Source organism: Neoarius graeffei, chromosome 1, assembly GCF_027579695.1.
Source record: "Neoarius graeffei isolate fNeoGra1 chromosome 1, fNeoGra1.pri, whole genome shotgun sequence".
NCBI lineage: Eukaryota > Metazoa > Chordata > Actinopteri > Siluriformes > Ariidae > Neoarius > Neoarius graeffei.
Window position 1 is genome coordinate 67,785,010 of NC_083569.1, and position 16,198 is coordinate 67,801,207.

The following is a 16,198-nucleotide window of genomic DNA, read 5'->3' on the forward strand; positions in this document are numbered from 1 at the left end:
CTCTACTGCTATTTGGCCTGTAGGAACAAACAGCAGCAAGAGCCCTCTCCCTGACCCGAAGGTGCAGAGAGGCGACCCTCTTGTTCACTGGGGTAAATTCCAACACATGGTGGCTGAGCTGTGGAGCTATAAGCAACCCCACACCAGCGCGCCACCGCTCACTGTAGGTGACTCCAGAGAAGTGGAGAGTCCAGCCCCTCTCGAGGAACTGGGTTCTGGAGCCCAAGCTGTGCATGGAGGTGAGCCCGACTATCTCTAGCTGGTACCTCTCAACCTCCCGCACAAGCTCAGGCTCTTTCCCCCCCAGCAAAGTGACATTCCATGTCCCAATAGCTAGCGGCTGTGTTCGGGGATCAGGTCGTCGAGGCCCCTGCCTTCGACTGCTGCCCAATCCACACTGCACCGGCCCCCTACTACTACCACTGTGGGTGGTGAACCCACAGGAGGTCAGACCCACGTCACCGCTTCGGGCTGAGCCTGGCTGGGCCCCGTGGGCAAAGGCCCAGCCACCAGGCACTCGCAGATGAGCCCTAACCCCGGGCCTGGCTCCAGGGTGGGGCCCCGGCTGCACCATACCGGGCGACATCACGGTCCTTGTTTTATAAATTTCCATCAGGGTAAATTTATAAACATATGGTGATATTCTAGAAAACCTCAACAATAATAATAATAATAATAATAATATGTGACCCCTCACCGAATCCAGGGACACATGTCGGCCGAAACGAATCCGAGATAATCGCAAAAGAAGCATTTTTTTTTCTAAATTTGTGATTTTTGTTTTTTTCCATCATGTGCAAGTTGAGATCTTGAAGAATGCAATCAGTATTTCAGATAATAGATTGTTTTGTTGGAAAAGCATACATTTTTTTGTTGCAAATTGTCTCATTTTTGTCAGGACTGTAGCCTGCTGGGGGATGTGGGTAAATTACCATATGGGCCATTCACATGATGATTTAAGTCATTTGTTTTTTTTCCATGAATCAGCTGTATGATCCGAGTTGAGCGCATGGCTACTTAACCTGCATAGAGGCGTGTGATTTCACTATGGAATGAGTTACTAAACAGAGCGCAGAGGAGCCCCGCGAAGCAAACAGACACACGGTATTTACATCGGAGATCACCATTTCTAGCAAAAAAAAAAAAATGCAACCTCGTTTTCCAGATTGAATGGAATACTTGAATGATTGGATGATACACGGACCGTTCTAGGATTACATTCCATCGGAGGCATTGGTGTGTGCAAGGTGCTGTTTCTCTTTCTGATGGGGTAAGTTTATTAATCTAAGGCTGTGTGGTTATTTTTGCATGTAACGGAGAGTGTTGTGGTTTGGTTAAGCCTAGGTCACAACCGGACGTACGATTTTTTTGGCCGTGTGATTTTTGGCGTTTCCCAAATCGCTGCGGGGTTTTTTTTTGTTCACGGAGAAAGACTCGCGTTGGCCGTAAGTTTGTCTTGCAACCTTAAAAAAACGTAAGCGCCGGTAGAGTTTGTTTGACATGACAAAGAACCTCTGCGGCCGGTCTGCGGCTCGAAAATCAGCACGTCACATGCGCGCTCTCGTGCTTTTCACACGCGCGCGCTCGTACGTTTCATGTGCGCTCTCCGTGTGTTTCTTGCGTTTTTTGCATGTAGACTGGCTGTAGGAGCACATACGGCCGGTTGTGACCGAGGGTTTACATGAAACTAGTGTTGTGTTAGTTGTGTCATCATCGTGCTATCTTTCTTTCTTATGGTGTGAGTAATTTTTCAACCACAAAACGTTAAAGTATACTTTAGGACTTATTTTTGTACTTCATAATTGTGTTGGGCATACTTTGCATGGAAGGAAAATTGACGTGGTGATCTTTGTTTACATGAAAGTAGTATCGTGCTAGCTCGTAGGGGGTAGGGCTTTCCTTAATATCATGCAAATGAGCACCATTATGTGCCCGCCCTACACCCAGAGTAGCTGAGATGGAAAACTTTGAGGGCGATTTTCTCCCTTTTCTGTTTTAAGAAGTATACACTTTCAAAAGGCCACACATTCTTCAAATATTGTCAGATCTACACATGGAAGGCATCATTGGAAAGCTTAGAAACTGTACTTTCTGAATCTGTCAATAACTCAAAATGCCCCCGGGCCGACATGTGTCCCTGGATTCTGTGATCTGCCACATATGAGAGTAAACTGAATGTAATGAAATTAGTTTTTATTAAAATTAAGTGTAAACACAACCAGACAAAAACCTATTTTCAAAGGTCTTCAAATCTTGTAAAAAAAAAACCACACTATAAATATACAGTGGTGCTTGAAAGTTTGTGAACCCGTTAGAATTTTCTATATTTCTACATAAATATGACCTAACACATCAGCAGATTTTCACACAAGTCCTAAAAGTAGATAAAGAGAACCCAGTTAAACAAATGAGACAAAAATATTATACTTGGTCATTTATTTATTGAGGAAAATGATCCAATATTACATATCTGTGAGTGGCAAAAGTATGTGAACCTCTAGGATTAGCAGTTAATTTGAAGGTGAAATTAGAGTCCAGTGTTTTCAATCAATGGGATGACAATCAGGTATGAGTGGGCACCCTGTTTTATTTAAAGAACAGGGATCTAACAAAGTCTGATCTTCACAACACATGTTTGTGGAAGTGTATTGTGGCATGAACAAAGGAGATTTCTGAGGACCTCAGAAAAAGTGTTGTTGATGCTCATCAGGCTGGAAAAGGTTACAAAACCATCTCTAAAGAGTTTGGACTCCACCACTCCACAGTCAGACAGATTGTGTACAAATGGAGGAAATTCAAGACCATTGTTACCCTCCCCAGGAGTGGTCAACCAACAAAGATCACTCCAAGAGCAAGGCGTGTAATAGTCAGCGAGGTCACAAAGGACCCCAGGGTAACTTCTAAGCAACTGAAGGCCACTCTCACATTGGCTAATATTAATGTTCATGAGTCCACCATCAGGAGAACACTGAACAACAATGGTGTGCATGGCAGGGTTGCAAGGAGAAAGCCATTGCTCTCCAAAAAGAACATTGCTGCTCGTCTGCAGTTTGCTAAAGATCACGTGGACAAGCCAGAAGGCTATTGGTAAAATGCTTTGTGGAAGGATGAGACCAAAATAGAACTTTTTGGTTGAAATGAGAAGTGCTATGTCTGGTGAAAGAAAAACGCTGCATTCCAGCATAAGAAACTTATCCCATCTGTGAAACATGGTGGTGGTAGTATCCAGTGTTGGGGAGTAACGAATTACATGTAACGACGTTACGTAATTTAATTACAAAAAAAGTGTAACTGTAATTCGTTACAGTTACAACAGGAAAATATGTAATTCAGTTACAGTTACTTATGGAAATATTGAGAATTACAATTTTAGTTACATTTGAAAAACAAAAACCTTTGCGACATGAGCAAGGATATTTTTATTGCTTTGCGCATAATTTTGCCGTTTCCCGCCACGGCTCCTTGTCTGTCCTGGGTTTTCCTATAATGTTTGCCAGCGGCAGCGCCACTCTGTTTCTGTGCTTGAACACTAGAGCAGCAAGAAGCGCGCGGTTCAGTTCAGCTCAAGCAGCAGTCAGGGCCGTAACTACCATTGAGGACACCGAGCTCATGTCCTCGGCATTTTTTTCCCACGGTTTTTTTTTTTTTTCCACTCAGAAATGTGAAATTAATATATGATGAAAATTGTTCTGACTTTGATCGGTGGAAAATTCTAAATTCAGCTTGCATCCCCCTGTTCTCATTTGTTTGTCTAAAAATAAAGTCCACATAATCATTTTTAAACGAAGCTGAAATATCCGACATTGGAAACATTTCATATTCGGCAGCCTCGCGATAGTCAGCTAAGCACCACGGGATATACAAGAGCTGAGAAGTGTTCTCATCAAGGTCCGACTCCGCAGCCAGGCAGTTTGTCAATTAGTCGTGGAATCTGAAAATTGACATAAGATGAAGAAGTCTACTACACTAAAACAAACCAAACTCAGCTCTGGAAAGTCAACAAGTGAGAGAAAAAGAAAGAGGGAAGAAGGGGAGTTAATTTTGCCAGTCCGGAATGCTTATGATCATTAACAGTGCAATTTTAATTAGCATTTCAAGCAACAACAGTCGAAGCCACTTAGCTAGATAGGATTTTCATTTTCCAGGCGGCACAAACTCTTTTATTCTCTCTCTCGATTTGATTTGGTTCGTTTCAGATCAGAAAAGGCTGGACAGCCGTGACCTGTTGTTTATGAAGTTATTGGGTGCTGACGAGACTTGAGCTATTTTGCTAACTTACCAGACTATAGGCTAACGTGAACACAAGACACTATTGTTTTGATCATTGGTTGTATTTTCGAACGGAAATGAAAACGGGTAGCAAACTTATTATGTTCACATTTTATTTACAACATGATGTACCACCTCTGACTGCTTTCTGTCAATCATGACCAGCCCAGCCGCGTTCACAGCTCCTCCTCCGATCACCAGCTGGAGATGAGCCTCCTCTCGGCAAGTCTTGTCCCGCCCTCTTATTGACTCCCATCTCCAGTGAGGCTCAGTCTCCGAATGGAGCGTTTTAGTCGGTTTTGTCCAATAACCGTCTAGTATTTTGCTATTGAAAAGGGCAGATATTTTTTAAAAAGCAACTGAAGTCCATTCAGGCTCGGCTAGATTGCGTTGTCACTCTCACCCACTCACACTCACTCACTCTTACACACTCACACTCCATCACTCACTCAAACTCTCACTCACTCACTCACAAACTTTCACTCACTCACACTCCATCACTCACTCAAACTCTCACTCACTCACTCTCACACACTCACACTCCATCACTCATTCAAACTCTCACTCACTCACTCTCACACACTCTCTCACTCACTCACCCACACTCACTCACTCACGCACGCACACACATACACACAAAATACTTTTGTGATCGTGCAGTTTTGAAATTGTTAAAATAAACATGTTCACCTATGTACATGTTCATCTTGTTGGGCTTGTGATTTTGACTCGTTTCCAAAATGTATGAAAAGTCATCATATTAGGACATTTTTTTTTGGCAAATAAGATGTATTGCAATGTTTTGGCCCTTTTCCACTACCCTTTTTCAGCTCACTTCAGCTCGCTTCAGCTCACTTCAGCCCGACACGGCTCGCGTTTCGACTACCAAAAACCAGCACGACTCAGCTCGTTTCAGCCCTGCTTAGCCCTTAAAACTCGCACCGTTTTGGAGTGGGGCTGAAGCGAGCCAAACCGTGCCGAGTGAGGTTGGGGGCGTGAGCAGACACTCCCCTGTGCACTGATTGGTGAGGAGGAATGTCCTCACATGCCCACACACGCCCCGCGAGCGCGCTGAGATCTGTAAACACCGCAAACCCGGAAGAAGAAGAATTACGAATTGCGAGAATTTCTGAAGCCTTATGCGCCTCGCCTCATCTATACGCTCTTGCCAGTATCTGTTGGCGTCGTCGGTGACAACAAACCAAGACCAGCAACACTAACGACTCCATGTCCTCCATGTTTATTGTTTACTATTCGGGTCGTGAGACTACCGCTTAAAAGATCACTGAATCAGTGACATACAGAGCATCGTGGACGAGTTCGCGGAGCGCAAGGCTCGTCGTATGCCCTTCAAATAATGCGCGCAGTAGGCTATTGATGTTTTATTATGAGCCATGTACAGTATGTCGCCTAATGTTTTTTTGTTTCTGAGTTACATGTTCGTTTGAAGGACTTAATGTACAAAATAACATAGTTGCACCCCGTAGTGTTGAAATTGGTAAACAGTGCATTCAGTGAGGTTTGCACCGCCCTCCTTTTATTTCTGACTCTTCCTGTCACCACTCTGAGCGCTCATTCGTATGCCCTTCAAATAATGTGCGCAGTATAGGCTATTGATGTTTTATTATGAGCCATGTACAGTATCCTAATGTTTTTTGTTTCTGAGTTACATGTTCGTTTGAAGGACTTGATGTACTAAATAACATATAGTTGCACCCGGTAGTGTTGAAATTGGTAAACACAGTGCATTCAGTGAGGTTTGCACCGCCCTCCTTTTATTTCTGACTCTTCCTGTCACCACTCTGAGCGCTCATTCGTATGCCCTTCAAATAATGTGCGCAGTATAGGCTATTGATGTTTTATTATGAGCCATGTACAGTATCCTAATGTTTTTTTTTTCTGAGTTACATGTTCGTTTGAAGGACTTGATGTACTAAATAACATATAGTTGCACCCGGTAGTGTTGAAATTGGTAAACACCGCAGTTGCGGACATTTTGTAGCCTAAAATGATGTTATGATAAGCTTTAATAAAGGGCCCGGTCATTTGCCCTGCCCCCGGCCCGGCTCTGACTTGTTCCGCCACTGTCACTGATGTCACTGTTCGCGCTGCTTAACGACATCACGTGACGTCCACCCACTTTCGCTAACTCCACCTAATGTATCCACCCACTTCCAGCCAGCACGGTTCAGCGCGGTTGTAGTCGAAATGCAACTCCAACAGCCCCGCTCAGCTCGACTCAGCTCGACTCGGCACGGCACGGCTCAGCCGCGTTTGTAGTGGAAAAGCGGCATTTGACCTCGGTATTTGGAAAATCCTGGTTACGGCCCTGGCAGCAGTCATGTCAGACGCCTTCAAGCATTGGAAATTTAAGAAGCATTTCATCTACATCACTGAAAATGGCTCAAATTTAACTGTCCAATGCAGGCAGTGTTTGCCGGCCATCAAGAAGTTGTCCACGTCGAAGCAGTCTATGTCAAACCTAAGGAAACATTTAGAGGTAAGTGCAACTCACTGGTTTATTTCCGATCAGAAGGCATTCATTTTGAGGTTGTAAGCACATTAACAGCAAGGTAGGCTATGCTGACGAAATATGTTGAACTACCAGCTCTAGAACAACTGACACCCACCTACATACCATCGTCGTTATTAATCCCAGTGGGCAACATAATATAATGATGTACGATTGATTCAATGTCATATATCACAACAACGGTTAAGCACACATGTCGTTTCCCTAGTTAGCTACGTGCTAGGCTACTACCATTCACTTGAATGTGTTTATTGTTTATTGTATTTTTTTGTAATCAACATTCCATTGACTTAAATGTTCAATGACTGACTACCCATCGTCAGTCTTAATTCTTGATGGGCTGTATTGTGCCATGTTTCATTTTACAAGCAAAGAGAAAAACAAGAAAAATAAAATGTGATGTAAAAGTCTCACTTTGGTTATTTATTACTAGATTAAAGTAGAACACTTCATTGTCATTGCACATGTATGAAGTAATGAAATGCAGTTTGGCATCTAATCAAGTGCAACACGTGCAGACTGCACATAATGCAGTATTTAGAGACAAAATGCCGTTATTTACAGCTAGTGTAAGTAAAGATGGTTATATGTGCAGAGCATGTATGCGCAGAGTATGTACAATGTAGTTATGGCAGTACAATGCACAGGGCAATGAAAAATAGCATGGTATAAATAAATGTGATGAATACAGATGGAATCATTATACAGGTAATCCTATACCACTGTAGATAGGGCTATACAGATGTGAATTGAAGAGGAACACTATATGGATGGTAAGGTGTGGATAGAGGGGAACGAAAGACTGGTCTTTGGGAAGAGTTCAATAAGGTGACCGCTGTGGGAAAGAAGTGGTTTCTGAACCTGCTTGTGTAGTCTGCAAACTGTGAAAACAGTAGAGCCTAGGGGAGGAACGGAAGAGTATGGCCCCTATGACAGGAGTCTGAGAATCACATGCACGGTGCAAGCATCTCTTATGGACCTCCTGTGATTGCTTGTCAGCAATTCCCTCTCAGCTTAGTACTGCTTTAAGGTTCACACTGTCGGTTTTCAAAAATTAAATGGTGAACATGGGTCAATATTCATTAAAACCTTAAAGTAATTAAAAAGTAATCCAAAAGTAACTAGTTACATTACTTTTTAAAAGTAATTGAAAAAGTTACACTACAATTACATTTTAAACAAGGTAACTTGTAACTGTAACGAATTACATTTTTAAAGTAACTTACCCAACACTGGTAGTATCATGGTTTGGGCCTGTTTTGCTGCATCTGGGCCAGGACGGCTTGCCATCATTGATGGAACAATGAATTCTGAATTATACCAGCGAATTCTAAAGGAAAATGTCAGGACATCTGTCCATGAACTGAATCTCAAGAAAAGGTGAGTCATGCAGCAAGACAACAACCCTAAGCACACAAGTCATTCTACCAAAGAATGGTTAAAGAAGAATAAAGTTAATGTTTTGGAAAGGCCAAGTCAAAGTCCTGACCTTAATCCAATGGAAATGTTGAGGAAGGACCTGAAGCGAGCAGTTCATGTGAGGAAACCCACCAACATCCCAGAGTTGAAGCTGTTCTGTACGGAGGAATGGGCTAAAATTCCTCCAAGCCGGTGTGCAGGACTGATCAACAGTTGCTGGAAACGTTTAGTTGCAGTTACTGCTGCACAAGGGGGTCACATCAGATACTGAAAGCAAAGGTTCACATACTTTTGCCACTCACAGATATGTAATATTGGATCATTTTCCTCAATAAATAAATGGCCAAGTATAATATTTTTGTCTCATTTGTTTAACTGGGATCTCTTTATCTTCTTTTAGGACTTGTGTGAAAATCTGATGATGTTTTAGGTCATATTTATGCAGAAATATAGAAAATTCTAAAGGGTTCACAAACTTTCAAGCACCACTGTATCGGGCCAAGACTTTTGAAGTTTGAACCTTGTAAACATAAGTGTTGGCTACATAAAAGTAAGAAGATCATTCAGAAATGTTCTGAAGGTTCAATACAAATTGTAAAAAAGTCAGACTAACTGAAGCCAGTGGCCCTTTCAAATGAATACTGATTAGATGGGTGTTTCACACCTGTAAAGGCCAATTTATGCTGACAATGCAGTCCTCGCAGATGGCGTCGCAGATGGTGTCTGTGTAGCCCCCCCCCCTTTGCAGACACTCTGCGCGCACGTCCCAAAAATTGTGACCACCGCAGAAGCCTCGCAGACAGCGTCACAGACAAGAGGGCTCTGATTGGTCCACTCTATATCTGCTGTACATGCACTTCTGCTTCCCTACTTTCCCAATTTGGTTTGTTTTCACTACCGCCATTTTTAAAAACACGAGCAAAGATGGAGCAGCACGAAGAGCAGTTGATTGAGGAAGTGAGGAAGTACGTACATCTATACGACTCCAGTTCTAGTCATTATAAGTAACCGGAGGATAAATACTCCACTAACCACACCCACCAACTACTCCTAGCGATTTCGCGACTTCGCGCCCCCTTGCGTTGTGGCGGTGAATAACATTGCGCATGCCTATTACTCCCCGCTCAACGATAAATTACAACTGTCTGCAAAAAGCTATCTGTGAAAGCCTTGTCCTAAGAGCATGCAGAGGCCCTAAATGCCCCCTGTCACTGTCCATGTGTCGGTGGCTGTCCATTTGTCAATGGCTGTCATTGTCTTGTCAATTGCTCTGCCAGAGCATTGTAGTTCACTTCCCCCAAAGCTTTCTACTGAAATTAGCAGTTCTCATCTCGATACCAAGCAACAAAACAGTTTCTGTCTTGCTGAAAGCAAAGGTAGACGAAACATGTATCGCACTTCCATAGAGTTTTTGTTTTCCTTCCCTGCTGCCTGCAGTACACACAGGCTCTGCGACCATCAGTGGCCCTCTTCCCATCTGCACTGAGCTCAATCCCACAAACTGGCATGTGAGTCTCTCCAGCTGTCTGCACAGGAGCCTTTGGGGGCTGGAAAGTCAGTGGTACACCAAACAGCTGTGCAGTGAGCTCCTCCATGAATTGCTTATGGCTCATTCTTTCCTTCTGCATGTTTTGCATGAGTTCTTTGTGGAGGATGAAGGCATTTGTTGCAGCAACATCCAGGAAGTGAAGAAAGAGCTTCTTGTACCACTTCACAGTTTTGTACTGTGCTGTGAAGTACTGGATCAACTGGTCAGACAAATCCACACCACCCATGTACTTGTTGTACTCTACTACGGGTTTGGGACATGGAACAGACTGTGATGACCAGACACCCTGTCTGTTTTTCACTCTTTGCTGCACTACATCCCCAGTGTATGCAGCATGGATGATGGAGCAGACAGACACCTCTCGTGTATCCATCCACTTCACATAGACAACAGGTCCATCTCTTATCCAGCAGATTGTTCCTCTGGGTGAATGCTTTGTAAGTGCATTGAGGTTACTGCATGGGCAATCCCTCCAGGATTCTCTGTATGTTCCACATGCACCAAACAAGTCCTTGAAAAGCTTTGGGCTGGTGTGGAAATTGTCCATGTACACATGGTGTCCAGACCCCAAATATCCTCTGTTAGTCAGTGACATGACAGAGTCATAAGAGAGGCCATGACCTGTGGGGAAGTTGCTCTTTCCTGTGTATACAGAAAAGTCAGAGGTGTACCCATTGCTGGAGTCTGCAAGCACAAACAACTTGAAGCCCCACTTACAGTAGTTGGTTTGTCCTTCATGTACTGTCTCATAGTATGGCCTCTGGAAGCCACCATGCGTTCATCCACAGAAAGGTTCCTGCGGGGATGATAGAATGCCTTACAGGCATTCTGGATGGTGTCCATGAGGGGTTTGACACAGAACAGTTTGTCATGGGCTGAGGTTCCCTTCTTGGCATCATTCTCTCTGTCTTTATCTGGGTCACTCATGTGCACATTCCAAAAGATGGTTCTGAATCTGTCCCTTGTAATTGCCTGTGCTGGGAAAGTAAGAGTGAAGATGTTGTGTCTCCTCCAGTAGTCATTGACTTGTTTCATCTTGACCATGCCCATGTAGAATACCAGTCCAAGGAATCTGTAGAATTCAGCAACTCCAACATCCATCCATCTGTACTTTGCACCTCTAGCAATGCTCCTGGCAGCTTGCTTGTTGGTGTTGTGGCAGAGGGTTTTCACAGCATCCTCTGAAACCAACAGTTTGAAGAGATCCAGAGGAGTGTGGTTGTCCTCTGCCCTCAGCTGCACACCAGGCTCCCTTGCAGGAAGAAACCGCAGTGGTGGTGGAGTGATATCTGCATCACCTTCTGTCTTCCATGAAAGTGGATGCTGTTTGGCCTGGGGCCATGCTCTTTTCATAGCTGGTGCAGGTGGGATGTTCTCCACATCACTGTGAAATTGAATAGAAAATATTGTAATACATATTGTAATACTATAAGTTGCTCTTTCATTATCTTTTTAAAACATTGAATCCACCATTACAAAACAGAGACATAATGACACAAATCTGCATATGTGATGTAACTTTGTCCTATAGCCTATCTATCATTCACACCTAATCTGTATCTAATTTACACATTTTCAGTTTCGGTATTGGTTCACACCTTTCATAACAAAGAAAAATGCACACTAATTATCAAAACAACAGTATGCTGCAACAATTTCTTTGGTTTCTCTGTGTTTACATCATTTGTAGCTTATATGCCTGCATCTTAATATCTTATGGATAGACTTATACACGGAGTAACTGTGCACGTACACGTTTGGTAACCGAAAAATGCCTTCAAAACTTGACAGAAATAGCATGTTTCAATAGACTAGTTTTAGCTACATTCTTCCTATAAGCTAATCAACAACTAGCTAGCATGACAACAAGTAGTAAAATAGATATTAGGCTACTTACTCATCAGAAATGTCCTCCACGGGATCTAGACGAGGCTCAAAGTGTAGTTCATCATCACCGTCATTGCTGGATACATCTGACCTTGTGTCGTCTGACTCACTCTCCAAAGCCAGTTCTTCCTGAATCAGCAGTGAGGCTTCAGTGGGTGTCATCTTCCGTTCGCTGGACATCCTTCCTCAGGCTATCAGTGAATCTGAATCAAAATATCCCTCTTCTGCTTCTTCTATGGCGTTTTATGGCAGCTGGCATCCAATTTGTTGCACTGCTGCCACCTTCAGTGTCATTCCATTATTGCATTAGATTCTCTTGATGAGTCCAGTGTAGAGGTCTGCGCTGGACAGAATTTTCAGTCCCGCTCCTGCCCGCTCCCGCATTGTGCAGTCCCGCTCCTGCCCGCTCCCGCAAAGAATTACGATTTTCAGTCCCGCTCCCACCCGCGCCTGCCATATTTTGTCCCGCTCCCGCCCGCAAATCCCGCATGATGCAGACGTTTGCATTATTTCCCTCACACGAGTACACGAGTGAGAACGACTTCCAAATGTCTGATTTCAGGACTCTTGACTTTTTAACAGTAAATGTACCTCTTTTTAAAGCAGCACTTACTTCTGAAGCACTGTGAGCTTCACCAGAGGAGCTCTGCTCTTCTGCCATGATCGGAGATCTCAAACACGGAAGAGCGGAAAGGAATTGGAAACGTACGCGAGATTAGACCACATCCGCAAATTTAGGCATCTTAAAATGTTTTTATTAATGCCAAATAAAATATCCAGCACAAATTATATATGATAGACATAAATTAATAATTTATAAATTTTATTTTAAACAAGTTTTTAGTTAGCGGGACTGCAGCTTATCACCTCTCCCGCCCGCTCCCGCATTGTGCACTCCCCCTCCCACCCACGCCCGCAATGAGCTTTCAAAATTTGTCCCGCGCCGCACTGCTTTGCGTCGGGTCCCACGGGTCCCGCGGACTCCCGCGGGAGTGCAGGGCTCTAGTCCAGTGTCCTTCAGATATTTAAAAAGCCAACACTTTCCCTTCCCAGTTGACCCCATTTCTAAAATTGATCCCACTGACACTTCTTTCATGCCCACTTTCCTGAGTTCTGTAAGAAGTTCTTGTCTTTCTCTACTGTATTTATTACAGGCAATAAGAACATGTTGTACTGTCTCTGACTGTTGACAATCTAGGCACAGTCCATCCTGATCTTTTCCTAGAAGGAAGAGAGTATTATTGAGGCAAGTATGGCCAATTCTCAACCTAGAAATAGTGACTTCATCCTTCCTTTTCCACCCTGTTATTTTACAGGTTACTGAATCAGTCACTCTATTCGTAAAAGATCAAAATATCCCTTTCCATGCGTGTTTGTTTATAGTGGTGAAATGGGGCGTGTTCTCACCTCGTGCCCCCAGACAATGACCCAGTGATGCCACTGATTGCCTACGCAATTATCATCTGAATAGCTGAAGGGTGTGTCAGTAACAGCTTGCTGCTGGCTAAGCTGCTGAAAATCGTAACATTTTTACTTATTCTCTTTATAAAGCGCAATCGATACATTTTTATTTTAAAACCTATATATTTGAAAACTAGAAGATTCAAGGTTTCTAGTGGTGTTACTCATATGTTTCTAGGACAAAAACTCGCAGAGCTTCAGACGTGTGTTTGGAACAGTCCAAAAAGTCCCCCGGGGGGGGGCCGCGACCTCAGAGTGTTTTAATTAAAGAACATGCTTCAAGTGATGAAGCAGAGGACATTGGCATTGTTCTTGAAGGCATCAAGGTCGCACAAGATCTTGATAATGTAACATTAGCTGTTGCTATGCTGTTTGGACTGATGTATGCACTGAACCTCAGCTACCCTGCTGACCTCTGCTACACTTTTTTGAGGTAATCCAAAAGATTTGGATGGAACTGGATGGAGGTAAACTTTCCAACAAAGCACTTGCTCTGAAAAACAGTCTCTCTAAGTGAACGGGTCAGATTGATTTCTGTTGTGTATCCACTTTTTTTTTGGTGTGCGTTTATTTCTCACTGATGAATTTATGCAGGGTTGATTACTTTTTGTTTGTAAATTCACTTTGATTTGTCAAAGTTGTCAGCTATGTAAAATGGTGTTCACAGGGTTAACCCCCATGGTAAAGTGTTTATTTTTTTTTTTTTATTTTTTTTTTTAATGAAGCACTAGAGCTTATTTCCCTTATTCAGCTTGTGGCATGTTTGGTTGACATCAATAAAATGCTGTTATTGTTATTTTGTATTCACTCTTGAGGATGCACTGTTGCACTGTATGGACAGTTCACAGTATTTTTTTTTTTGAATGTGCTATGATAAGTTTATACTGTATCTGCAGTGTGTTTTTATGCTGAATTTACTGTATGGCAACTGCACTGAGTCCTTCTGTTCAGGTAAAATGTGTGATCTGTAAAGTTTTAAGGATTAGATTAGATTAGATAAAACTTTATTGATCCCTTTGGGAGGGTTCCCTCAGGGAAATTAAGATTCCAGCAGCATCATTACAGATAAACAGAGAAAAGAAATAGAGGAAAACTTCTAGATAAACTAAAATAAATTAAGTATTTACATATACAAATATAAAAAGAATAAGATATGGGGAAGAGAGGAAGGGGGAGGAGGAAAAATAAAAAAAGAAGGGGGCGTGGCAGGAGAGATATTGCACATTATATTGCACATTGTCTGGTATTGCTTATTGTTAGGCTAGGCTACTGCTCCTTCCCGTGCTCTGTCCTCCTGTTACCCCTCCTCCCCCCCTGAGAGGAGTTGTACAGTCTGATGGCGTGAGGGACAAAGGAGTTTTTGAGTTTGTTCATCCTGCACTTGGGAAGGAGCATTCTGTCACTGAACAGGCTCCTCTGGTTGCTGATGACGGTGTGCAGAGGGTGACTGGCATCATCCATGATGTTCAATAGTTTGTCCATAGACCTCTTCTCTGCCACTGTCACCAGAGTGTCCAGCTTCATGCCGACCACAGAGCCGGCCCGCCTGATCAGTTTGTCCAGCCTGGATGTGTCCTCCTTGGATGTGCTGCCCCCCCCCCAGCACACCACGGTGTAAAACAGGACACTGGCGACCACAGACTGATAGAACATCCACAGGAGTTTCCTGCAGATGTTAAATGACCACAGCCTCCTAAGGAAGTATAGCCTGCTCTATCACTTCCTGTATAAGTGTTTGGTGTTGCAAGTCCAGTCCAGCTTGCTGTCCAGCCACAGCCCGAGGATCAATACAGTCAAAGTTTAATACAGAACTCTGAATCTTTTTTTGTTGTTTGTCAATGCAATCTTATTTATTTAAAAAAATATTTTTGTATTTGCACACAGTTAAATACAAAACTGATGTCTACAATGCATTTGGCTGGCTTTAACAAATCAAGTTAAATTTAGAGACCTAACTTGGGTTGTAAGGACATCATAAAATTGCATTTAAGTTACAAAATACCTTTAAATAATATTAGCCTTAACAAATCAAGTTAGTTACATTTAAAAATCAGGTATCCTGAACATGATGAAATCACTTTAATGTTACTCAATTAATTGGCATTGCAATAGCTTAAAAAAGTTAAATCAACTTGATTCTTTTAAATAGTCTAACATAATTGAAATAATTTGGTTTAACAAGTAATAATTCATTGAGAAAAAGAAGGAAATTGTCAGTCATCCACATTCTGATCATGTGGGACCGATGTACACATTAAAATCTAGTAAATCCAAAGGATTTTTTTTCCCTTCAGTGTACAATAAACTGAAACCCTGCTACTGTATATCTGGACTAAGAAAGAATGTCCATTAATATAACCTTAAACCACTAAGGGCACAATAATATTTCATTTAAAAAATATTTTTCTTTTTTTTCTCTCTCTATCTCATATTAATTCCAGCAAAAAAAAAAAATTTAAAAAATACATGTTTTTTTTTTTAATCATCTGCAGCCCTTGGGAAAAAAAAAAAAGTGCCTTGGAATTTATGTGAGTTCTAAAATGCCAAATGAGTTCTGTTAACATTATCAATAATATATTTTTTTTTTTTTCATTTTTGCATATGATCTGTTGGATACACTGCAGTTATTTGTGTGCAGGGATAAGTCAGTTTCCAACCATAAAATGTAATTTTAAATAATAACGACAGAAATTAGGAAGTACAAAGTGAAGATTGTAGACAAACCTGAATCATAACTCAAAAGCATAATTCTTTTTTTTTTCTAATAATTTTTCATGCTGTAATATTATGACATCTTTGGAGCCTATTGATACCTGCAAACCTTTTGCTAAAATGAAGAACAAAGAAGAATTTATGTGATGTAGTGCAATAAACCATTTTTGACATGCCCTTTTCCTCTCTTAAACACAATCACTTTACTGCAACTTCATTAAGCACTTTCTGCCTCTAGAGGTTCTGCTTAAATCCAGCAACACAACTGGGGATTGTAAATATGCAAAAGGTTGCCTAAATCATAGGCACTCTGGCCAAGAATGCATCCAACTTGGGGCAAATGTGTCCACTGCAGTGTTCTATTTCTC